The following is a 27,737-nucleotide window of genomic DNA, read 5'->3' on the forward strand; positions in this document are numbered from 1 at the left end:
GCACTTTTCCTGGAGTGCACCATTATTTCTGGCTTTGAATTACAGAAATGCACAATAAATATGATGAAGATATTTTAAAATTAATAAGATCAAGGTCAAAGATTATTTCATGTAAAAGATCTTTACTCCTGATCTGAAATGGAACACGTACATCAAGACTGTTGCCAAGGTCGCTGGAAAGATGGTGGGATCCTTCTACCGCTCCAGAAGATATCTCACTACTGATGCGATTCTCTATCTATATAAAAGCCAAGTACGTCCAAGGATGGAATACTGTTGCCATATCTGGGCAGGAGCTGCTAAAAACAGCCTATCCTGCCTTGACAGAGTACAAAATAGACTTCGTGGCTTAGTGGGGGATGCCCTTTTCTCTACCTTGCAACCTCTCTCCCACAGAAGAGACGTTGCGAGCCTATCCTTGTTTTATCGTTATTTCCATGGCAGGTGCTCGTCTGAACTCCAATCTCTGGTCACCCCTTGCCAATCTTTCACGAAAAACACCTGTCTAGCTCAATCCACTGTGAAAAATTTCCCCCACTCTATATATGTGCCTAAATCAAAACGCAGATTCCATGAACAAAGCTTCTTTCTTAGAACTGCACGCCTGTGGAACTCTGTTCCGTCTGCCTGCTTCCCTCCGGACTACAACTTGGATGTCTTCAAGTCCAATGTTAACAAATTCCTAATGAACCGCCCCCTTAATTAAACACTTCATCAAATCTCCACACTAACGTAATATATTTGCAATAACCCTTATCCCTGAGTGGCTTCCGGGCCTTGATAAGTGGTAATCACTGTGTAAAAAAAAAAAGAAAAATACCATAACATCAATGTTAGATGCCTTTTAGGTAAGGAAATCAGTATCTTCAGACAGCCTTATCTGATAGCCCGAGGCTCACATACCAAAGAAACATGTCAATAGGTATTTGATATCATGTACAAACGAATAACATGAATACAAAAATAGCCATTAATGTTTCAGATCGAGAAAATGCATGAAAGATGCATGTTGTAATTATATTTGTGTTGGTTGTAGTGGTCTACACGACTGCTATCAGAATCTAAAATACATGGAAACGGGATTTGTGAATACTATACAAAGATGCCCAGTTGATCAGAGCACCCAAGCAGTGAGATTTTTTACTTTCTGATAGGAGAAAGCATTCTTTCTAATGCCTGCAAGAATAATTCAGGGGCAGTAACTTGGATATAATCTAAAAAAGATCACTCAGATAATTCTGCCATTACGGTAGAGTAGATGAATTTCAATCACTGATTAAACACCTAGTCTAGGAAAAGGACAAATTCTAAAATGATAGTAATTGAGCAATTTTACCAGTTCTGGTAGCACCAGCACTGTAAAATATATTTAACCAGCCTGGGTGCCCGGTGTTGCCCGGGTGTTTGGAGGTGTGTGTTGAGCAAATAAAAAAAGAAAAAGAAAGTTGTAGTAGGCAGGCAGGCTCGAATCTGTGATGCAAAAGCAGAAAAGAAAGTGGAGGTGTGTGTAAGGGTGTTTGTTGAGCAAAAAAGAAAAAAAAAATGGTAGTAGGCAAGCAGACTCGAACCCATACTGTAAAGGAGGAAAAGAAAGTGAAAAAAAAGGTGACGCATTAGCTGTTGCGCCCATCACCAAACCGGAAGTGACATAGTTTTAAATTAGGGCTGGACAATTGAAAAGATGAGATGCCTTTTGAAAATTCGGCGAAAAAAGGACCCCTCCCTGTAGAAAAGTGCCAAGTTAAGGATGAAGGAATTAATATTATTAGCCAATTTTTCGATATTTGTCCAAAGTTTAGAGCTTTAAAATGATACCGATCTTGTGAAAATCCGTCGCCTCCGTCGAAAGTTTTTGCGAGACATACAAACATACAATTACAATCGATTACAAATCAAGTCTACTAATGAGCTACACCCATTTTTCTCCAAAGTGACGACTTAGTTTCGCCCAACGTCTATGAAAAAAAAGAAATAAACAAATAAGTGATTCAGCGGTTGAAATACACTGCTTTGATAACGTCTCTCGCGTTATTGCATTTTGTATCGTGGCGTGTCGATTCGGCGAGATTGTTCGGTGCTGCTTGGGGACGTGTGTGTCGATTCAACGATATTGTTCGTGGTGTGGCGTGTCGATTCAGAGGTGGTGTTTGGAATTGCGTGGACGAATTTGTAAAGGACCGTGCCATCACTTGTGAAAACAAATATATATATATATATATATATATATATATTTGTTTTTCTGATGCTCTCTCTTCCTCGTGTAGCAACAGCTAGCAGCCTCAAAATGCAAATCTGGATTGTTCAACGCTTTAGGACACAGCTCAATGAAGATTCCGGCCATGGTTATGGTATTTAGTCTTGTTTTAAATGAGGGTCACATCTTCGAAGTCGACTTGAAAATCAACACCAACTTGGATGTACTGAAGAGTGTGGTGATCCCCTGGTGCAATCAAGTGGCCAATGGCAGACCCTGGGTGAGGCAGCAGAACTCAGCATCAGCCTACAAGTCTAAAGAGACCCAGGCTTGGCTTCAAGAGTGCTTTTACTTTGTAACCCTCATTAGCCCTCACTTCTCTCCTGACCTGAACCGGCTGGACTACTTCACTTGGTTATACGTCGAGAACATCACCAGCATGACGACCTACAACACAAAAGCCAGCCTGAATACCATCATCTGCCATGCTCCCACCAGCACTTGTGGAAAAGGCATGCTCCCAGTCCTGGACCCGTATTGAGGTGCTGATTGAGGCAGAAGGTGGCTACATTGAATAGATGTCAGCTCTACTACATAATCAAGTTACCTGAATTGATTTTTTTCAATAAAAGTTTTCAAATAAAGCTGTAGTGCTGTTTTCTTTAGGGTAACAAATTTATTGTTCCATACCATAGATTAAGCATTAAAATAAAGATCACTGGACCATTCCTGAACTTGATGAATGTCGTTTACCGAATTGATGAAATCTGATTTTAATCGCACTGATTGAACAAGTGACATTTATGATAACAATGATCTTATTATAAGTAACGATTATATAGCAAGTCGCAAGAATGACAGTAAGCATTAGTTACAATATTAGTTGTTGCAACTTCTGACCTCTTAAAGGTCATCACATTACAGGATGCAGGAGACATAAGCAAAAGTGAAGGATTCACAATTCGTATTCAGAAACAATTTACTTTAGGATTGCATATAAACGTGAACATCTGATGAATATAGACATTGCTGATGTATAATATCTACCAGGTAAAATGATTAGCGGAATGTTTGCTGATTTGGGATTTCATAATTCTTCGTTAATAAATCACAGAGTTCATGTCATTATTGATAATACTTGAAAGGTTGCATCACGGTTTACCATTCTGTGTCCGGTACCAAGATACACACACGTAAATGGGCGAAATAAATGCATCCTGTCAGTATTTTTCTGTTTATATACTTACAACGTCTCTGTAGATTTTCATTATCTCTATATATAATAAAATAGGAACAATTATTCCTGTCTAGTATAATAATATTAATCTAAGACAATTTCATGTTCGTACGTACGTTATCACCCGTCACCTCTTTTAAAAGATAGAATTGCCTGATCGTCGAAGATGGAATGCAAAAAATGTGATTTAAAAAGTTTAATTTGAGATCATTGTTGTGCCTAACGTGAAACTAAAGAAATAGGATTCTCTGCTGACAAATCATAATTCTTCAAGAGAATCAAGTAATTCTTCAGAAGACAGATGGAATCAAAGCTTCCTGTAAGTCGATTGGCCAGTGTGTGACCAAATCATCCAGCAAGGAAATTTCTCCATATGAACAAAATATGTCTTTATGTATGACTGCTACAAAACTTGAAATAAAATACATTTTATTGATCTTCGAGTAAGGATCAAAGTGTAGTATCCTGCTGACCCCACAATATTATTGCTTATCTTTGGATAGAACTGTCCAAAGATGGTAAAATAATATCGTTGGGTCAGTATTCACACCGGCCGTCCATAGAATGGAAATATATCAAAAACTCTTACAATATTTTTGGAGATAAATCCCTCATAACCAGATGCTTTTAAACTACATTAACCAGATTGTTTGTGTCAGACTTCTACAGAATATAAATAAATCTTAAATACTGCAGATATATACAACAAATGAAGGATGTAACTGTGGAATTTCCACAGATCCCCCTAATAAATAATTATTTTAATACTTGTACAAATAGTTTTCCAGGATTTGAGTACATACAGAGTCAGTCTCGAGTATTCACAGAGTATTCCAAGTAAGTTCTAGAAACGGACGAAGTAGTTTGCGCTTTAAAAGCCACTTTCTTTACTTTCTATATTTTAGAAAGTTTGTTTTTTTCAACTGTATTTGTATTTTTTTTTTTTAGGAGCAGAATATATTTTTGTATCCTAAACTTAACCCTCCGCATGCTTAGTGTCGCCTGCCTTTTTACATTTTATTTTCTTACAATTTTCAAATCATTAATTACTTTGGCTATTTCTGTCATTGTATTCTCCTTTAATACTCAGAACTGACTCATAAGTACTGAAATCCTCTGAATACCACTTCGTTACAAGTACTATGCTTTTTATAATTATTTTTTTATATTTATTTTTAAATGTTTTGTTTGTCAGTTAGTGAATTCCGTTTCAGTTTCAGGGATTATTTGCATCACTAAATGTGAGATATGATGAAAATGATGTGGACAACGATGCTGATTATCAAATCTGCATCCATTTTTATTACAACGTTTTCAATTATGGATGCTAGCAACCTTCACCTTATTCTACTTCTGAGTACCGGATTCTTTAAAGAATCAATGAAACTAATGCTGACAACAGAATCAAATGTGAAGATTGAGAAGATGCATCTATATGATGCAAACCTCATTGGTCGGTCTGTCACACTTAAATGTTAAATAATATTTTGTTGGTCTGTCAGACTTAAGTTTAAAATATATTTCTAGACTTTTTTGTATGGGCACTTTTATTGATAGTACACACATGAAACTCTAGTCACCTTCGAATTAATCTGCTTCGGCTGCAATGAACTTATTAAACCGTTCCAACAAATTCCTCTTATGTGAATATGTCAATGACCCTCGTCACAACCTCTTTCATCTCCTTAATTGTCTCATAACAACAGCCTGTAAGGTTTTCCTTGAGCTTAGAGAATAATAAAAAGTCACAGGGAGCAAGATCTGGGCTATAGGGGGGGGGGTGAGGAACTGTCTTGATGCCCATCTTGGTCAAATCATCAGTTAGAAGAAGGGAAATGAGGACAAGTGCATTGTCCTGATGAAAATGTCTGCCCTGATTTGAAGAGTTCCTCATGAATAGTTGTGTGTACAGTTCCCACACTGACATCAAACTGTGCACTTATTGTCTCTACAGACAGAAGACGGTCCTTATCCATGAAATTCTTTATTTGGCCAATAAACTCTGGTATTCTGACTTCCTTGCTCATCACACACCTCTCATCATCCCTTGCAGATTCTCTGCTTTCCTTCAATCTCTTATGCCACTCAAAAACTGGCGCATGATTTATGCAAGAGGGTTCAAAAGCAGTCTGAATCATTTCATACGTTCCTGTGACATTTTTTTAAAAGTTTAAAACAGAATTTTATTGCATATCTTCTTCTAAAGTGTCCTCACGTCCAAATTGCATTTTTGAAATTCACCAACTGTGACAATCAGGTTTTAGCAGGGTGTATTTCAATTCTTGTTGGAGCTGTCCATTTGAATCTCTAATCATAACGTTGGTTAGTCATCTCATAAGATGTATAGCAATAACATACTGAATTTGAATTTTCAAGAGTCTACGACAATTTTAATGCCTGTACAAAAAATGTCTGGAAACTTATTAACGGCACCTTTGGTTTGCTATGTTTAAAACTAGACTACCTGTGACCCATTGTGTCAGTGTAAGTTATAGCAAGCTATAGAATAGTCAGTATGCAACATTAATGTATAAACGCGGAAAAATTGAATGCATGCATGTGAAAACAAACATAGCGACCCGTGAAAACAATACGGAATACATTGGATAATGAAGGTCTTATCATTGCCCTTAGATTAAATGAAAAATCCTTAATATAAGATGGGTGTAATCCGTTGAAAAAAATTGAAAAAAGACGAACAGAAAAAAAAAATACAAGGAATGGGTGTGTATTGTACAGGTCCCCCCTAGTTTGTGTGTGTTAACAACCTTAAAATATTGGGAAGTAATAATTAAGTAATATGTAATGGTGAGACCTTTTCAAGGTAAATTAAAAAAAAAAAAAAGCCCCATCCCCATACACACACGTTTTGAAGTGTTTTTACGTATTTTAAAAATGTTTGGAACTTATGACCTCATCCCATCCTACTTCGATCCCTCTTCTTGACCGTCCCCCCACCAATTTGAAAAAGTTAATGATTACATGTCTCGTTTACCACTACATAGCCAAGAATTGGGCGCTCATTTTTCCTTAAATTTATATAGGAAAGTGATCCCCATTCTGAAATGCTAAATTTTAATTATTTATAAAAAATCCTTATTTTATATTATCTTTAAAGGCTCTAGAAACGTATTGGTCACACAAAAATAAATTTTGATTTCTTTTTAGGAGGTAAACTACATTGGGTTAGGTTGTAAAAAAATACCAAATATTTTTTTTTAATATATAAATTGATCAAGTAGGTTTTTTTTTTGTTTTTACATTAGAAAAATTTTTTTTTTGTTTGTTTGTAAACGATTCCAATTTGCAATGAAGGTACAATGGAAGCAAGCGTTTTAAAAATTTGGGACGCTAAAAACGTACATGATTTTAGGGGGAAGTCTTTCCCGTACAATCAAAAGCATTTGTGAAAAATATTTGTTTAAAACAAATTCTGTTTATATTGTTTAAAATTAAAAATAAAGTTTATGTTGTTTAAAATAATAAAGACATATTTATATTGTCTAAAATAAAAATGGTTTATATTGTTTAAAATTTAAAAATAAAACTGTATATATGTTTAAAATAAATAAATAGTATTTATTATTTTTAAAAAGTTATGTTTATATTGTTTAATTTTGAAAAATAAGTTCTGTTTACTTCTGAGATACCGATATTAATATTTAGATATTGTTTACATAGTAACATAACGGTAATTAGGGAAATTTGGTTCCTTTTATGTGATAAAGGGATTGAGATTATTTTGCCACTTATTCTCCAATGTTAACCGATTCTTTTTATTTGTAACGCAAACCAATTTTTAAAAAAATATTTTCGTTTTTATTTATTTACTAGCTGTACCCGGCCACGCGTTGCTGTGGCTCAGTTTGTTAAAATGGAACACATGTGAAAGTTTGATTCTTTTTTTCAAGAGAATGTACGAATTATTGTTTTTTAACAGATGTTAAGAAAATAAACAGAAAAATGCTTTCATCATTAATTATGCAAAAAAATAAATAAAATGTTGATTTAGTGTTTCAATATGATTATAAATTACGATAAAACTTGCTGAGTATGCACTGTTTTACGGTTGTTGTAAAAATGGAATGGAAACTTAAATTTCGCTTCATTTTAATCTTTCTTAATTTTTTAATTGTGCCCCCCCAAACGAATATAATCAAAACAGTAACATTCAACAATTGTACTTTATGTATATAAAACACAAAATATTTATTAAAAAAAAAATTTTAAAAAAAAAGTTAATAACGAAAGGGAAATAATTCCATTTTTTAAACGAAAAAATCAGTTTACCTAACTTACTGTATTAATGCTATTTTTTTTTAAGCAAGAAAAAAAAAGGTAAATATCCAGATACGCTACTACAGAACACCGACCACTCTAATTTGTTTTTGTATAGGTAATTGAGGTCGCTGACAATGAATCTGATAGTCAAACTTGGGGCAAATTTACCGTTTGCATGGTATTTACCCCTGAACCCACGAACTTCTTTCCACCATTTTGCAGCTTCCGTTTATGCTACGCGCATGCACGCTGTAGCATAAACGACGGCTTCACCAACATTGGGGGGAGGGGATTTTTTTTTTCCAGGACATAGAATTTTCTAATTTTCAAAAATACATTATAGCGCTTTTTGGGTGGAAAATTTAAAATTAGCTGAAAAAGAAATAAAATAAGAAAAGGAAAGCACACCAAGTTGGAGTAGGGGGGGGGTTAATTTATCTGTTTTTTTTTTTTTTACCTGGAACATCGAATTTTCAAATTTTCTGTAAGTAACGCACCGACATTTACCAATTAGAACACTATTTAACATTTTCCGAAGATTTTACTTTGTACATTGGGGGGGGGGGGCGGATATGATGTTGGGGCGCGCGCGCGCCCCAACATCAGATTCCCCCCCCCCCCAAACAAATTAGAGTGGTCGGTGGGGTTTGTATTACTGTACACATAGATTCGAAAAAGTTGTCAAAAAACAAATATATAACAAATAAATGTTATCAAAGGCAAGATAAGTTACTTTTCTACCAAACTGGATATATTTTTCGTGTTTTTATTCAATGTAACATATTGGGTTTGTATTACTGTACACATAGATTCGAAAACGTTGTTAAAAAACAAATATATAACAAATAAATGTTATCAAAAGCAAGATAAGTTACTGTTCTACCAAACTGGATATATTTTTCGTGGTTTTATTCAATTTAACATGTTTATTCAGCTCGAAAAACATACAGTGTTTACCGATGTATTGGAAAATTGAAGATGGCGCCTGATTCTCTCTTTAACACGGTAAGTTTGGGAAAAGGTGTTATAAATAAAAACCCAGATAAAATACTGTTAAAAACTCGCTCAATATATGTTACAGTGACATAGGTTGACATATATTCGGCGGGTTTTTAATAGTATTTTGTATAGTTTTTTATTTATAACACCTTTTCCCAAACTTACCGTGTTAAAGAGAGAATCAGACGCCATCTTGAATTTTCCAAGTCATCGGTAAACACTGTATGTTTTTCGAGCTGAATGTTGGGTTTGTATTACTGTACACATAGATTCGAAGAAGTTGTCAAAAAACAAATATATAACAAATAAATGTTATCAAAGGCAAGATAAGTTACTTTTCTACCTAACTGGATATATTTTTCGTGTTTTTATTTAATGTAACATTTTTATTCAGCTCGAAAACCATACAGTGTTTACCGATGTATTGGAACATTCAAGATGGAGTCTGATTCTCTCTTTAACACGGTAAGTTTGGGAAAAGATGTTATAAATAAAAAACCGGATAAAATACTGTTAAAAACTCGCTCAATACATGTTACTGTGACATAGGTTGACATATATTCGGCGGGTTTTTAATAGTATTTTGTATAGTTTTTTTTTATAACACCTTTTTCCAAACTTACGGTGTTAAAGAGGGTGTGAGACGCCATCTTGAATTTTCGAATACATCGGTAAACACTGTATGTTTTTCGAGCTGAATAAATATGTTACATTGAATAAAAACACGAAAAATATATCCAGTTTGGCAGAAAAGTAACTTATCTTGCCTTTGATAACATTTATTTGTTATATATTTGTCCCCCCCCCAAACAAATTAGAGTGGTCGGTGTTCTGTAGTAATGTATCTGGATATTTACCAAAAAAAAAAAAATATTTAGGTTTGGCTATAAATTCCTAAACTCATTTCACCTTAAATAATTTAGGTGACTGAAATAGGAATCTAATTGAATCTTTAATTTCCTGAATAGTATCCGATAATTCATTTTTCTTCGAGTTATATCGAATACATTAATACGGACTTTAGGGGCTTTTTTCGTAATGTTACTGTAAAAATTATTTTTTATTGTTACAAATTACGATGCTTTAAAAAAAGCAAAAATAAATTCTTGCGTTTTTTACTTACTACTGAAAACCATAACTTTAGTAAAGGTATTTTTTGTTTAAACAAAATAAAACATTTTAACTAAGAGTTAAGTAAAAATAATTAGTTCATTATATTCTGCGATCATTATTTGAAAAATACTACAATTTTCATTAAAATTCGTTAATTTCCTGATTTTTGGTGAATTTTTAAGTAAAGGGAGGAGTCAAAATGTGTATACACTTTGAGCGTCGTCATTCATTTTGAGACCACGTGTGGTTAATTTAAACATCCAGTTTGGCAGAAAAGTAACTTATCTTGCCTTTAATAACATTTATTTGTTATGTATTTGTTTTTTGACAACTTTTTCGAATCTATGTGTACAGTAATACAAACCCAAACTTCGGAGGTTGGAATGCCCCCCACACCTAAAATGTACTTGGAAAAATCGATTTTATAGTGAGATTTAAAAATTGTTAGTCGAAAAAAAGGTGAAAAACAAAACAAATAATCAATAAATAATTGTTACCAAAGGCAATAAATGCTACTTTTTTTTTACTTACATTGAATATTTTCAAGCGCTTTTCTAATGCGGGTGTGTGGGTGCCAAATACCTCCAGATTTTCTAGAATTTCCCGCTAGATTGCAACCGAAATCTCCACATATAGCAGGAAAACCGCTAAATTGTAACACTGGTCACGTGACAGGAAGCGGTAATAAATAATTGTCCCTAAATAAAAAAAATGGCCTCTCGATACAAAGAAATCTACCTATTTATCAGAGAAAAATTAAGTATAATGTTATAATAAAAAAGAAATATATAAAAACACACATGGATATAGTAAACATATTATACCAAAACGTGGAAGCCATCCGTCCAGTGGTTTTTTAGACAATTAATTCCGAACGAACCAACATTTACATTTTTATATATATAGATATTGCAACAAGTGTAGAAAAATAAAATTTTAAAAATAAATAAAATAAGAATATGATCCCATAAATTGTCGATTAAAAAAAGCTATTATGGCTTTGTTTTTATGTATTTGCGGGTCGTAAATAGAAACTTGTAAAATGGAAGCGGATGGACGGTTTCAACACTCAAGCAAGACGATTTGAGTTTTATATTATAACAGATAACATTTGCTGTTCCTGAATGAGATGAGGATTGAGTTGAAAGCCATGTTTAGTTTCAGAACAGTTTCCGATGGTTAGTTGTTCTATACAAGTCCTGGAGTTGACTGGTTCTCAGTTGAGAGTTGAGTTGGAAGCCACAGAGCAAAAGATTCTTCCCGTGTTGAGACAAGGAAAACATGTGCCAGGTTGCTACAAAAAAGGTTTATTTTTTATGGAGAAATTCTGATTTCTGATTGGTTGGTAGCAGAACGTGAATTAATTTTTTTCGTCAGTTCCTAGCAGCAGCAGCATTTATAAATAGAATCTCTCGACTGTCAGGGACCATACCCTCATTATTACTCCAAAATATTGCAATTGATGGTTCATGATAGTAATTGTCTGTATTTTTGAGATGAGGTGTTTTCATTGATTGAGATTGTCGGACTGACTTCCTCATCTTGGTTGTTATAGTCACAACGTTTCGGCCGTTTTGTCCTCCGGCCTTCATCAGGTGTTTTGTAGCGAACTGGGGAACCGTTTGTTAAGAGTCTCGAACCCAATCCTTTATTATTATTACGGGGGGTCAGCAACTATTTCCCAGAGCCTAGCTGGAGTCCGAACACGGTACACCCGTAATAATAATAAAGGGTTGGGTTCGAGACTCCTAACAAACGGTTCTCCAGTTCGATACAAAACACCCGATGAAGGCCGGAGAGCAAAACGGCCGAAACGTTGTGACTATAACAACCAAGATGAGGAAGTCAGTACGACAATCTCAATCGATGATTCATAATATTTGGATTTTTTCAGACTACTGTTCTCATCTTGAGTTTTATTCATACAACGTTCCGGTCGATCTAACCTCCGACCTTCTGTGATTTTTGTTTTTCTCAATAATTAATTCCATTATTTCTAAAACTTCTCAGAATTTTAAAATTTAACTGTATGTATTTAAGGTGTGTCTAAATATCTCTATAAGAGTTTCGACTGCTTGTCTTATGCTTCAATTAGAAATAATATACAACCATTAGTAAATCCTCTTATGTGTATCTTATAATAGTTACACATTGATAATTTTAATCATAACTGTTTAGGGAAATGCGTGTTTGCACCCCTATAAAATAATTAATAGTTGAATACAAAGCACGGATTAAACAAAACCTCTTTTAGAACAAAATAACGAAAGGTTTATTTCAGCGATCGAAAGTTGGACTGTGTCCGAGTGCGAAAAAGGAGGAGTAGAAAGTTCTTTATGTACGTAGGTAAGTGTTAGAGTTTCATTATTAAACAAAACAGAAACTTATAATTTTTGCTCACGTGATTATGTGATTTTCCTATTTAATACGTCCTTTTTATTTTTGGTCCTCAACAAAAGGAAGGTGGACCTGTAAATTCACCCTTGTCCATTCGTCTGTCCGCACTTTTCTCAATAACTACGCCTCGGAATTTTTTGAAATTCTGCACAAACATTAAACATGATATGAGTAAAAAGGAACAGAACAGATTTTCCGGGAAAACTCCTTCCCCCCCAGGGCTGCCTTTTTGGTTAAAATGGCTAGCATTGACACTTTTGTGCTTATTAAAAAAATTGATGCCTTGGGTTTTTATAAAACTTTCTGAAAAGTTGTAACTGATTTCTCTATGATTTTGTTTGTCTATACTTCGCGATAACTCTTGGGTGTGCCCCAGGGGCTCTTTTAGAACTAATAAAAACACTCCATTTTTGGGACTATTTTACCATATTTGTCCAAAATTTTCTCTGTATGTCTATTTAACAGTTTTGCATTGTGCTGAACTCAGATTTAAATATGTTAAGGTCTTGGGGACTTTTGGGGTTAAATGGGGGGGAGGGGGTGATGAACTTGGTCATTTCTTTTTTTTCATGGTGCAGAACTCAAATTTACATATGTTAAGGCCTAAAACTGCACCGTTTGTTCATTTTCATCAAGATTTGACGTTCCGTGGGGACTTTTGGGGCTGAATGGGGGAGGCGGCAAATGCTGAACTTAGTCATTTTTTATGCCTCGTTCACTGTGCACTCACGGGGGACCATGCATGCTTCACTTGTTATTGATATGCATTTGGCCTCTTGCCTTGATTAATTATTAATGTAGAATTCAGTTAAAGCCTTGATAAAGTCTTTCTTCTTTTGTCTTTTTTACACTAGAGTCAGGTAGCAGTTCTTTGGGTAAGTAGGTCGGTCAGCAGTTATCTTCAGTGAAAATCGTTTATGCTGGAATGTCCTGTGGACAAGTACGGGAAAGAGAGAGGTCTTTCTTTGTTGCTTGCTGAGTTCTCTCTACTGGCTGACCGCAGTTCCCAAAGAGGCTAAAAAAATGTTCCTTAGGAGAGAGAAGGAATCAATGCGCCCTACCAGCTGATTGGTCAGTATGCGTTCGAATCGCTAAGAGAGGGGGGGGCATTGATTCGCAAAAAAAAAAAAACTAGATCTTTATTTTATTGGTGACTGCTACACGTGATTTACTGCAAAAATTAAAATGTTTCACAAGATTCCAATTTACAACATTTTAAATAATCTTCTGCACAATTAAACCTTGTTTGTCAACTCGGTGAAAAATGTTTCAAAAGCCTCTTGAGACATTGTAAACAGATTTTTCTATTTTCTACAAAAAAAAAGGTCGAAAGAAAAAGCTTACTTTGCAAATCAAATTACAAATGAAACATTCATTATATATTTCTATGATAATTTCAACCTGTAACACTTGTTTTGAGGTTCTATTTTCTCTTAATTAAATAGACAAAATTTAGCACCGAGTAATTTGGCCTATTGACCAATAAAATGGCTTGGCTTATGTATATAGCTTGTTAAACTAGTTCGTCGAAGCATGTTCACACAGTGTTTTTCCCACTTTCAAAGTGTTTTTTTTATTGCATTTTCACCCCAAACAAAGCACAGTGTCACTTCAATGTATCTGGGACATAATTTGCAGGGATACTATGTAGGGAGTTGAACAGCAAGATATGTTTGCACTACAGTTGAACTTCTGCATGCCACTACAATCAGGAAAGCAGAAACCTGGAACGGAATTCCAAAGTGTAGTTATAGAAAATCCGCCATTCACCCATGCATGGAGTATTGTTGACACCTTTTTTGTTTCTACAAGGGAGTCACCACTTATCAAGGCCCGAAGGCTACTTGAGGATAAGGGTGAATAAATCTGAGCCGGTGCATCTACCACTAGTCTCTTCCTTATAAAAGGGGTCTAAAAAAATAATCTCAAATCTAAGCACTATCACCCAAGCTGCAACCCCTGTCTCATCGCCGCAATGTTGCATCTCTGAGTCTATTTTACAAGTATTTTAATGGAGTGTGCTTTGACGAACTCGCAGCACTTGCGCTTCTTTGATGTAAATACATCTGACTAACTCGACAAGCAACAGAATCCCACCCCTTCACTGCAGAGGTCTCTAAATGCTGGAAAGATTTCTACTCAAATATTTTCTTTCCATGAATTGATAGACTTTGGAATTTTCTCCCTATTTTCTGCTTTGCTGACTGTATTTACATACATAAATTTAAATGTAATGTGAACAGACAGCTCGCTGCTCAACTCCCTACATATAATAGCTGCTTTCAGGACTGCCAGCAACCACTGTAAAAGAGTAATAAAAAATGCAAGAGAGCTATATGCCCAGTCTGTTAAATCCAAGGTAGCTGATCAGCGGCTTGGTTCCCACCAGTTTTGGCAAATAACAAATAGGATCCTGAACAGAAGTGTGCGTTCTATCTCAACCATTATCAATGGACCAGAGGTCATCCCATCAGCGTCAGACAAGGCCAAACTATTTGCAAAGAACTTTGCAGCTAATTCTTCCCTATGCGACGAAGGCCATCAACTCCCCATATTTCCTCCTATAACACAGAACACGCTAGGTAACATACAAATATCCGTGCATGAGGTCGCCAAGCTAACAAAGAACCTAGATTCCAGTAAAGCAACTGGCCCTGACGGCATCCCAATTATAGTGTTAAAAAAGCTTCAACCAGAACTTGCTCCCATACTTACGAAACTGTTTAAGCGCTGCCTTAAGGAGAAGTGCTTTCCAACTCCCTGGAAAACCTCATCAGTTTGCCCTGTATTTAAGAATTCAGGTGATAAGTCATCTTCCTCTCAGTAAAGACCAATAAGTCTCCTGTGTGTTATGAGTAAGTTTCTGGAATCCATATTAAATAGAGAAATAGTCAACCACCTCAGCAGAAACAACCTTCTTAGTGATACACAATATGGTTTCCGCTCTGCAAGATCTACCGCAGATGTGCTGACGGTTATATCTCACAGGATTAGTGAATCTCTTGACAAAGGCTTCCTTTCTAGGGCAATTGCTCTTGACATATCAAAGGCCTTCGACAAGGTATGCCATAAGGGTCTACTTCATAAGATTTCCAGCTACGGTATAACTGGAAATGTTTTCTCAATCATTAAATCATTTCTCTCCGATAGGCTCATAAGAGTAGTGGTCGATGGACAAAAATCAAAGGCCTGCAGTATTAATGCTGGAGTCCCTCAGGGGTCAATCCTGGGCCCAACTCTCTTCCTGATCTACATCAATGACCTCCCTAAACACATACTTAAATCATTCGTTGACATCTATGCTGATGACACGACCATCTACGGCAACACATCAAAGGCTGTAAATGACAAAGTTTTCTCTGATTCTCTCTCCTCTGATCTTGAGCGTGTGGTTCAGTGGGGGAAGATGTGGCTGGTTACATTTAATGCATCTAAAACCAAACTCCTATCCTTACATCATCAACGCTCTGATCCCCATCTGGCATCAATTGGGATGGATGGCTCTCGTCTGAGAGAGGCCCCGTGTTTTGACAAGCTTCTGGGTTTGACCTTTACTCCTGATCTGAAATGGAACACGTACATCAAGACTGTTGCCAAGGTCGCTGGAAAGATGGTGGGATCCTTCTACCGCTCCAGAAGATATCTCACTACTGATACAATTCTCTATATATATAAAAGTCAAGTACGTCCAAGGATGGAATACTGCTGCCATATCTGGGCAGGAGCTGCTAAAAACAGCCTATCCTACCTTGACAGAGTACAAAATAGACTTTGTGGCTTAGTGGGGAATGCCCTTTTCTCTACCCTGCAACCTCTCTCCCACAGAAGAGACGTTGCGAGCCTATCCTTGTTTTATCGTTATTTCCATGGCAGGTGCTCGTCTGAACTCCAATCTCTGGTCCCCCCTCGCCAATCTTTCACGAAAAACACCCGTCTAGCCGAATCCACTGAGAAAAATTTCCCCCACTCTTTATCTGTGCCTAAATCAAAACGCAGATTCCATGAACAAAGCTTCTTTCTTAGAACTGCACGCCTATGGAACTCTGTTCCGTCTGCCTGCTTCCCACCTGACTATAACTTGGATGTGTTCAAGTCCAACGTTAACAAATTCATAATGAACCGCCCCCTTAAGTAAACACTTCATCAAATCTCCACACTAACGTAATGTACATACTTGCAATAAGCCTTATCCCTGAGTGGCTTCCGGGCCTTGATAAGTGGTGACCTCTGTGTAAAAAAAAAAAGAAGCTCCTTATGTCCCAATGGTTATTTGCCTTGTTTTTTGGGTGAATAAGAGTAAGAAAAATATTATGTTTAATTTTATATTAGTATTAAACACAATTTGATATAAACTAGAATTTGGGCTCCTATTTCCATTTTATCAAAATATTATTCAATTAGAAAAGGGTTCTTTGATCTTGGAACTGAGGGTTTATTTCTTTTGGAGTTATATTCATATTGAAGTGATCTTTTTCTAATCCTGAGTAAATAAATCAATGAAGAATAATTTTCTTTTCCCCAATAGACAATTAATTATGTTAATAACGTATTTATTGTAGTTTATGCCTGATTTTCTCGGATTCCAAGACCAAACTTCATCTGATCTGCCAAAGTATCCAGTTTAATGGAGTTACTTTTATTAGAATCGCTAGAAGAACGTGTACGATTACTTTTTTGTACGACTTCGTGAATTGTCCTTATCTTAGGTTTGAATACTATTTTATTTTATTTGAGCATTGTGTTAGGGTTCACTTCTAAAGAAAAGTATGCTCAAAGTATGTCAGGGTGTCTTCAAAAACTGGTGTACGGATAAATGGAAGACACTTGAGGATAGTGTCTCGTAGGTATACAACTTCTATCCAAAGAAATTCAAAGTTTCTCTGTAGGCATTAAAGCTGCCTCCCAAAGCATTCACTCCCAATAATTCAAACTCTCTTTCAAACATTCAAACTGTTTCGCAAAGCATTTAAATAATCGCTAAAGGTATTCTGAATATGTGCTACTTGTATGAAATTTAACATGTTTAAAGCATCATCATTTTATAAGGCTTGAGTCTATCTTATTAGATAGACTCAAGACTTATGAAGTGATGGGAAAAATTCGACTTAATTTATAAACATAGTTTACTTCTAAGGTAAACTGCAAGTATCTGAGATCTTTCTAGAAAGAATTCTAATTAGAAAGATATCGAAGAAATGAATGCCAAAAACACTTATTTGATTCATACGAAATTAATAAATAAATTAATTAATTAATTAAGCAACAACAGAATCAAGCCGGTCAAGAAAGTGGTCACATGTCGATTCATACAAATTTACTAATAGACTAATATTCTATACACTTACCTTATTTATAAACTTGAATCAATTAGATCATAAATGGAAGTAATCCGTCTATCGTATCTGCAAAATATAAAAAAGACATGCTTAGTTTTGTTTGGTACATGATCAAGTCAAAAGAGGTAGTTTTTAATATAACAATATTAGGTCTCCATACATGATATTTATACACAAAATGCTGTCCTTTTATCGAGGCTCAAACATATGTTCACGAAAGTGTTGCAATAAAAGCTGTCATATACCCTCATATAATGAAGCACACGTTTTTGATAGGTTAACTGGTTCACGTATGGGCCAAAGCCTAATATCAGGAAAAAACAATTAAAGAATGGCCATTGGTATTATCTGATCCAATACAAATCGTATTTTCTGATTTTAAATGTCTCAGTTTTTATTATTAATTTAAATAATGGCAAAGGTTAAAGAAAGAAATGTTATTCTGACAGACTAAAGTATGTTAGTTTGTGGCTGTGATGAGTTGTGTTTTACATTACAGAGAAACTGGTTTTTAATCATTAGAAAACTAAATTCATATGCAACAGTATTTGAGAATTTTGATTTAATTCAAATGTGTTTGAAAGTATCTCCTACTCTGTTAAATAAAAGGGACTTTGTCTGCGCGCGCATGTGTCTGTGTGTGTGTGTGAGAGAGAGAGAGAGAGAGAGAGAGAGAGAGAGAGAGAGAGAGAGAGAGTTCTTTCTCTATGGACTCGAAAAAGGCTGGGACGATTTTTATGAAATTTAACGCACAGGAACTCTGTGTGCCTGGAAGTGCTCTTAGGTTTTCTATTGGAATGTTTTCGCTAAGTATCGATAATCGATAATTGAAATAATCCAATGAAAAAAGAAAGAGGCGATTTTGATCAAAGTTAACTCCTTACACAGCCTAACATCACAAGTGGTTTGGAGAAGTTTGATTATCACACAAGAGGAACGGCTTGACTTATAAAACCAAGAGTATGTTCTTTGATATGACAGGAGTGTGTTCAAAACGAATGCTTATGTTTAGATCTAATTGAAGCATTTTACTTGATTTTTGCATTTTAAACTTCAATGTAAGCAATTATATAGGAAAATGTTATAAAATCAACAGTAGGTTCTCTACAGTGCAATATAGACTAAAATGTATTGTGGACTAAGCCACTGTGGGGAGGCATGTGAAGCTTCCTTCGGTACACTACGATGGATTCCCAACTAGAGCAGGCAATCAATCGATTTGATTGAAAAATGGCCGATTTCACCGATTTTAATGACAACAATTATAGAGGAGTATGAAACATTCGTTGATCTTCATTTAATCCCGGGAAACGTCGAATATCCCTGCTAGGTAGATATTTGGACGTTTTCTCTTTATTGGATGTTGATGTAATATTCAAGTATGCTAACAGAGTCAAAAGTTAAAAGTAGTTTATTACACACAAAATATGCCAAACAACTTTTGGGAGCAAAATATGAAGGGTCATTTATCACTTGAGTTGATAGAGTATATATAAAAATGATGGAGAAATACACGGAAACAAGAAAAAAAGAAATATTTGAGAAAGTTAGCGTAGTTGAACGTCATGCGGCACTCCTTAAACACAAAATATGATGAAAATGCATTTTTATATCTAAAAATTAAAGAACGAGTTTGTTTTACGTTACAAACAGAAATAAATTCAGATAAATTTGTATTCGCTCATTTTTTTTATAGACTTGATGCGTTTGTTGACAATGATTTCTCCTATTCTTAATAGAATTAGGTAATTAGAGGAGAGACCACTTGAAGGTTACCGACATCTATAAGTAAAAGTTTTTGTTTTTTTATACTAAAGAGTCACCATTTCCAAAGGTCCAAAGCGATTCAAGAATAACACTTACTGAGATTTTCAGCTGAATGATGAACAATACAATAAGAGGATTGAAAACGACGTGCAAAATTCACCATATTCGATGACTTAAGAAAACATCTCAATAAGTATTACAACTGTTTGAACTGAAAACAATGTGTTAAATTCACCATATTGAATTACTTAGGAAAATAGATCGATATGTATTGGTTAACATTGAAGACTACTATGTTGTATTCAACGGGGAAATAGTACTGTGATTTTTGGACAGCTATGCTCATCTTGGTTGTTATTTTCACAACATTTCAATTGACGTAATCTCTGACTCTTATTAGATGCAGCTCTTTGAACCAAAAAAATTGTTTCGATAAGTTGATTCATGTATGGAGTAAGGCCTAATATCAGGGAAAAAAAGCAATTATAAAAATAGCAATCTGCATTATTTAATACGATGCCATTCATAACCTTTTGATTTGAAACTTTACGTTGTGGCTCTGACAATTTGTTTACATTACAGATAGAAACTTCAGTTTAGTTTTAATAATTAATAAAAAATAAATTCATATAAAACAGCATTTTTACAACGTTTTTGTACAGACTTGATTCTATTATTGGCATTGGTTTCTCCGATATTTTCTTAAATTATGGAAAGTAGAAGAAGGAACATGTAAAGGTTACTAACACCCCTAAGTGAAAATGAAGTTATGGACCTGACTGGATTCGAACTTAGCACATCCAGGTTCACGTTGGTATCTACTTCATCATCACTAACTTCCAGAGATTATTCCTTATATGAAATCGTTTATTCCTTGAGTGTATGCTGTCATTACCATTTCCAGTTGAAGACAAGGATAATTAAAACTTGGCTTTCTATCGAACTTTTATCGATTTCGTTTTGAAAAGTAACCAATAAATATGTAACAATCAGGATGTTCGATTTTTAGTAGTTCATATTTTCAGAATATTAGCACATGTCATATTATTGACAGATATAATATGCTTACATTTCCGATTAGAGGATACGTCAATGTATCTCTTCAGAAAACAATTAGAGAGCATTTGTTCTGTATATATATATATATATATATATATATATATATATATATATGAGGAATAAAAGTTATATAAAACTTTATTGCATCATCAGATAAATAAGAATGGAAAAATCGGAAAAAATGGGGAAAAAACCTTTTTCGGCCATGGCATTCAAAGCTAAATGCTTCTCATCAAAAACGGTAAAAGCTGGCATGATACAGATATAAGAAAATATACATCTATAAACAAACAAAACCTGGCTTAAGAACATTTAGATTAGAAATGAAAAACATATATAGGAATAATTAAAAATAAAAATAAAAAATGAAAATAAAAGATAAATAAAAATATGGGAATATATTAGAAGATAAAAAAATAATGGGAACTACAAAAGAGGGAAAAGGTAAAAACATATTGAAATAAGTAGTAGGGGAAGGAGTAGATGAGAGATACGGAAATACATACAAGAAGGAGTAAAAGAGAAAAAATATATAATGAGGAGTAAGGAAGAAAGAATATTTAGATATAAGCAAAAGAGAAAAAGTCGAAACTTTATAGCTTGTCATGTGATTTCTTTGAAGTGACATTTCGGAGAAAACGACTATTGTCAAAAATGAGTCAGTAGCAATCTCCAAGGAAATGTTCCCGGGTGGAAAGGACCTCAAGAGAATTTTATGCGCTGGTAATAGATCCGTTATATTTAAATATACAGGCATGTCCGGAGGGTTAGTGTGTTTAAAAGATGCAAAATAGTTTAAAAAAAAATAAAGTAAAACAAAATAAACGCTGAAAATATATAGAATCATCAGAAAAATTTTAAACTCCATAAGATTTCTTTAAATATTTTTAAAGTAACCGGATGATTAAAATCATATTCAACTCAACAAGGAGTAAAAAAAAATGAAAATTATAATAAGAAATAAAGTTAAAAAAAACCCAAAAAGCAAAAAACAAAAAACAAGTGAAGAATTACTAAAAAAAAAGCATCAGTTAAAGACCAGAAGTCAGGATAAAAATACATTATATGTGAAAAATTGGTTACAGCAATTATATATATATATATATATATATATATATATAAGATAAATAGGAAACAAAAAAGGAAAAGGAGGGGGAAAAGGCGGAGAGAGGAAATCGTAGTAAAATAGAGGGACAAGACACAAGGAAACTCAGTGGGGAAAAACAGCCAAGAAATAACGTAAAAGGTACAAAAGCAGTAAGAATAGTCAGTAAGAAAAAATAAGAAGAAGAAAAAAGAATAAAAGATATAACGTCAAATAAGATGTCAAAAAGTAACGTGTAAATATATCACATAAAGCATGAAAACACGTGACTAACACGCATGCAAAGTGTTAGTTATGTAAAACAAATGACATATCAGAGCGCATAGGTATATGTACCCAGAAATAAACACACAAACATATATGCATGCAGTAGCGCCAAAAAGAATCTGCACTTGTCATTTTTTCAAAAACCGTAAATTTAAGCTAAATTGAATGTAACTTTTTAAACAACCTATATACCTCATTTGAATCGTCTTTTATATCTCTATAATTTTACCTGTTCATATTTGACTACATTACTGTGAGGTATTAAAACAGCAAATTGATGTAGACCACTGGACAAACGAGTAAAAAAAGCTGGAACAAAGGAAGCAGAAAATAGATCAGACAATTCTGAAAAACATATGCCATTATACTATTTATAGAAAAGACTGAGACTAGCAACATCACTTCTGTAAGAAAGGGCTTGCAGTGAAGAAGAAAGGGTGTGGCTAACGCAAATACAGATACGCTTCTGCAATTTATCAAGAACCTTCAAATGCGACAAAGGTTAACCAGCCCAAATATGTCCACAGTACTTCATACATGGCCTGATAGTAAATTTGCAGACATAGAAAATAGCCTCGGGTGTGAGAATGATAACTAACATTGCATCAATTTCATTAACCATTATCTTCAAGTCATTTCTGACCTTGATATGTGCTTACATATTTATAAAAAAAAAATGAAAGCAAAATGTCTGAATGTGTAATAGAAATATCTTTATCAAGCGAAGTTATTTACACTTATGAAAAATAGAAACTCTTACAAAGTTAAAGAACGAATAAGCCTCGTCAAAAATAAACTTACATTTTTAAAAGAAACTAAAAAACAAATAAAAATGTACGTAAGTAATATAATTGCTATCAAAATTAAATCATAATATTTTGACAAAATATCGACATTTTTAAGTATCGGAATTCACCTTTATTGCTTTATATGTGACTGCGATCGGCAGTATTGATTCATTATGATTGAAAGTAGTAAAATGTTTGTCCATTTAGAGAAAATACAAATAAAAAATAACATTTATCGCCATAGATGTTTCTTTTTAATCAAAAATCCTACAATAATTTATTTGTAAACGAATTTCGATCTAAAAAAAAAAAAATGAGCAAAATTGGAAGCAGGAAATTATTTTCTCGATGTGATCTGACTGGGCTAAACTTAAATGCTTAGAAAATCTACGAAGAAAATTAGTTTTTAGTTTTTGCGAATTATGATTAGTTTTCTGTAAATTAAACTAATCTTTGCCTTGGCTCTGAAGTTTCATATGTTTATATATATATATATATATATATATATATATATATATATACCACTTATACTTTTTTATATTTATATTTACATAAATAATTAAAAAGCTATATCTTGCTATATTATTGAGCACTCTTATATTAATGTCATTAGTTTTTATCTTTAAATATTCCTAACATGGAATAATTATATATATATACTTATATACAAAAGGCTGTATATGTGTGTGTCCTATGAACTCCGAAACAGTTGGGCTGATATTTTAAAAATTTCACACAAATGTGCTTCATGTGTCTAAGGGTGTTCATTTTTATTGCAATGTCCCCGGTGTATCAAAAATCGATAACTAAAAAATCCGTTTAAAAGAAGGAACAGTCCCAGTTTGACCACAATTGACACCCTTATACAGCCTAACATCAGAAATGCATATGAGAAGTTTTATCATTGCACAAGCAGAAGGGTCCGACATATAAAATCAACAGTAGATTATCTTATAAGACCAGGGCACGTCTAAAATGAATGTTTTTGCTTAGAGTAAAAATAATACATGATACCTGGCATTTGCATTTTAAACTTTCATTCCAAAAATTATATAAAAGTAATTTATGAAATAAACAGTCGGTTATCTGCGGTGCAATATAAGTAACAATGTATTGTGAACTGAGTCATTGTGGGAGGCATGTGAAGCTTCCTCTAATGCAACTATAGCAGGCAATCAATCGATTTAATTGAAAATTGGTCGATTTCACTTATTTCGATGACAATAAAAGTACTGGAAGTGTGGAACATACGTTGATCCTCATTCAATCCCTGGTAATGTTGGGTCTCCCTGCTAGTACTCACACACACTAATATATATATATATATATATATATATATATATGTATATATATATAACTACTTAATTTACTCACATAAAATTAATATATGAAAGTATAGATTTATGCGTAAACTTTAAGTATTTACTTCAAAAGTGCTCAATACGTAGGTAGAGCTAGTTAGTAAGTTATAAAATGTATATGGTGATTAAGCTACACTGAATATTCGGCGTTTCATCCACTCTAGGATTCTTCAGGCTTAAACCTGAAGAATCCTAGAGTGGATGAAACGCGAAATATTCAGTGTAGCTTAATCGCCATATACATTTTATAACTTATTAATATATATATATATATATATATATATATATATATATATATATATATATATATATACACTATTTGTGCGTATACGGTTCTATTTAGAATGCAGTGGAACCATTTTATTTTAAAAATATTCATTTGTACATTTTTCTAACTTTTAGAGAGAAGGAAATTTTAATTACGAGGCAGACAGCTCTTCTTATATTCTTCAAAAACTACTGATTTCTATTTTTAGGAAGTTACTAGCTGCATATACCCGGCGTTGTCTGGTTGAAACATATTGCCGGACGGAGGGATCGGTTACATACTATCAGGTTAATGCAAAAATAATGTCGTTTTTGACAAAAAACGACATTATTTCTGCACCAACCTAATATTCAAGATAGACCGAATGCGCTAACTTGTTATGATAAGTAACAACATGTTGCATTTAGGGAAGCATAAAACACATCCATTTTGGTTAACGAAAATCAAACACAAAGTAACTCTCATACTTTAAACGGAAAATGACTCTCATAGCTTAAATGAATAAGCTTACTTCCGGTTTTTAACGCAACTGTTGTTAGCTATTAATAATTGAAAATAAATTAAATTCAATATAAATTTAATTAAAAATAAATTAACTTTAAATAATATTTCTAAATAGAACAATTAAAACGATTCTATTACAACAAACAATAAAATCGAGCTAATTATTAAAATAGACTTTGTTATGCAGATGAGGTTACTCATTCAATGGAGATTTCTTTTGAATAAATTGTATACATAGAAATCATGTTTGAATAAAAGTGTACATATAGGGTATGGCATAAAGGTTTACTTCATAAGATCGCTAGCTATGGTATAGCTGGAAAAGTCTTCTCAATTATTAAATCATTTCTTTCTGATAGGTTCATTAGAGTAGTAGTTGAGGGGCAAAAATCAGAAGCTCTCAGTATTAATGCCGGTGTCCCTCAGGGATCCATCCTGGGCCCAACTCTTTTCCTGATCTACATTAATGATCTTCCAAATCATATCCTTACATCATTTGTAGACATTTATGCTGACGACACTACCATTTATGATACCACATCTAAGACAGTAAACGAGCAAGTTCTCTCCAATTCTCTCTTTGTAAAAAAAAAAAAAAAAAAAAAAAAAGCCAGTTTTCAGGATCAATATTAATTTGTGAAACAATGAACCTTTTGTACATATTAATTAAATTTTGAACAAACAGACAAACAAATAGACAAGAATATGTCTTTATTATAATACAAGATTCAAGCAAGCAGGGTCGCTCGGACGTTCCACAGAGTTTTATAATAATTAACACTTTAAAAAATGTTTCATATTGTCATTTGTCCGTGTTGGACTAAGTTAATTAAATAAATGATATTGCCAATAACATGGGAAAACAATAACAAATGAAAATTGGATAGTCAGAAGCAAAGTTTGATTTGTCAGCTTAAATACTAGTTAGGTTCAATTTCAATCTCATATATATATATATATATATATATATATATATATATATATATATATATATATATATATTATATATAAAAGTGAAATTATCTGTGTGTATGTGTGTGTGTATAGTTACCTACAAAACTACTTTGTCAATTTTCAGTCTACAGCAAGGAACTTAGTAAGAGGTATCACTTAGTGAGTTAATTGCAAATTATGATTAAATAGAAAAATTAAATGGAAGGCTTATTTTTCAAAGATGACTTGATCTTAAATCTGTAATATTTAGGATGTCATTCAATAAATAAGGTAACTTGTTTTATATAGATTTAGGTTTACTTCTTTTTCACATCTATTTAATTTCTTTTGTAGATTTAAGAAAAAAATTGAGAGTTTTAGCTATTAACAAAGATGGCCGACCAAGACGCATGCTCCATGATTAAACAGTGGTCAGTTATCAAGTTTTGGGTTGTTGAATTGTGTGAACCAGATCAAATTCCCAGGACAATGTACTGCATATGGTGCCACATGTTTAAGCTGATAAAATGTCTGCAAGTGTGCTAAATTGTTTAAAGAAGGACGGAGTAGTGTTGAAGATGAAGACAGACCCGGGAGGGTTAGAGATGTGAGGCTCCTTTAGTTAATCGAATGAATGACCTAATTCAGTCCGACAGAAAAGAACGGTGGATAACGTTGCAAGGATTTTAAGGTTATCTGTTGGGACAGCATACAAAATTGTCCATGACGACCTTGGCTACTAAAAGACCAGCTGTTGGTGAGTACCAAAGATGCTTACTGCATAGCATAAACAGAGGAAGGTCGAGTTGTCAAGCAGTCTCTCTTGCTACGAGAAGGATGGTGATGAGTTTCTGAAGAAAGTGGTAACATATGACGAGATGGTTTGGCACTATGAACCTGAGTTCAAACGTCAGTCCATGGAGTGGAAGCATATAGGCTCTCCTGTGAAGAAGTTAAAGTTCCAGCAGCTTTCAAAGAAGATGATGCTCACGTTTTTTTTTTGGATATGCAATGTCAAATCACCATTTCATTTCTTGAGAAAGGAAGCATTGTGACCAGTATCAACTACTGTGAACTGCTGAGGCAGGTCAAGAAAGACAAAGAATAAATGCAGGGGTCATCAGTCAGAAAGAGTCATCTTGCATCATGACAACACAAGGCCTTACACAACAGCTCAAACAGTGCAGATCATCAACAAGCTGGGCTAGGAAGTGCTACCTCATCCCTCTTACAGCCCATCTAAGCATTTATTAAAGAATTTGGATAGAACAGGGGTTATCCCAGAGGAGTATTTCTTTTATAATAGAACAGGGATCAGATCGTGCCTACACAAGGTTGAGGTGTGTATGTATTATACGATATCACGGATATGAAAGACCTTGCCTTTTCGTACTTTCACCTGTTTGGTTCCTTAAAAGCATTCACAAGAGGTATGAACTTTGAAAGTGACAATGAAGACAAAAGTGTTCTGAGCGACTGGCTGAATTCAAATATTTTTATGCTGAGGAAATATGAAAGCTTGTATACAGATGAGAAAAGTGTGTGATATTGCTGGAAGACTACATTAAAAAGTCTTTTAAAAATTAGTTTCTACCTATGTTATAAGTCCTTATACAGAAAAATTCCCCTTATATATTGAATGAACCTCATATGTGATTAAATTATATGGGGGGGGGGGAAATGAAACTAAAACTGATTAACTCATACTAGTGTTGTAGCAAAATCCGACACTTAACAAAAATGATCATAATACTGAGGAACATAGTAAAGCCCTGGATGCAGGAGATCACCAGCGGATGAACCTATCTTCCAGCAAGATTCTGTTCTTGTACACAGGGCCAAAATGATCCAAGCATGCTTGCTCCACACTGTCCTTCCCACCTAGTCACCTAACTGCAATCCACTGGACTATTTCTAGGGCATGATCACGGCTATGAAAAACAAACATGCCTACAACATGGTCGATTTTCTGAAAGCTGCCATTATAATGGTGTTCACTTTTTTAAAAAAGTTTCCTTCCTTTGAAGATTGTAATTCTAAGTATGGGTCAGCCAAACCAGTTGCCAACATTGCCCTGCTTTTTATTGAAACCAACCGAGAGCTCTTTTTAGTATGCTTGTTGTTCCCT

The sequence above is a fragment of the Euprymna scolopes genome, chromosome 7 (assembly GCF_053919585.1).
Source record: "Euprymna scolopes isolate OS-2025 chromosome 7, ASM5391958v1, whole genome shotgun sequence".
Taxonomy (NCBI): Eukaryota; Metazoa; Mollusca; class Cephalopoda; order Sepiida; family Sepiolidae; genus Euprymna; species Euprymna scolopes.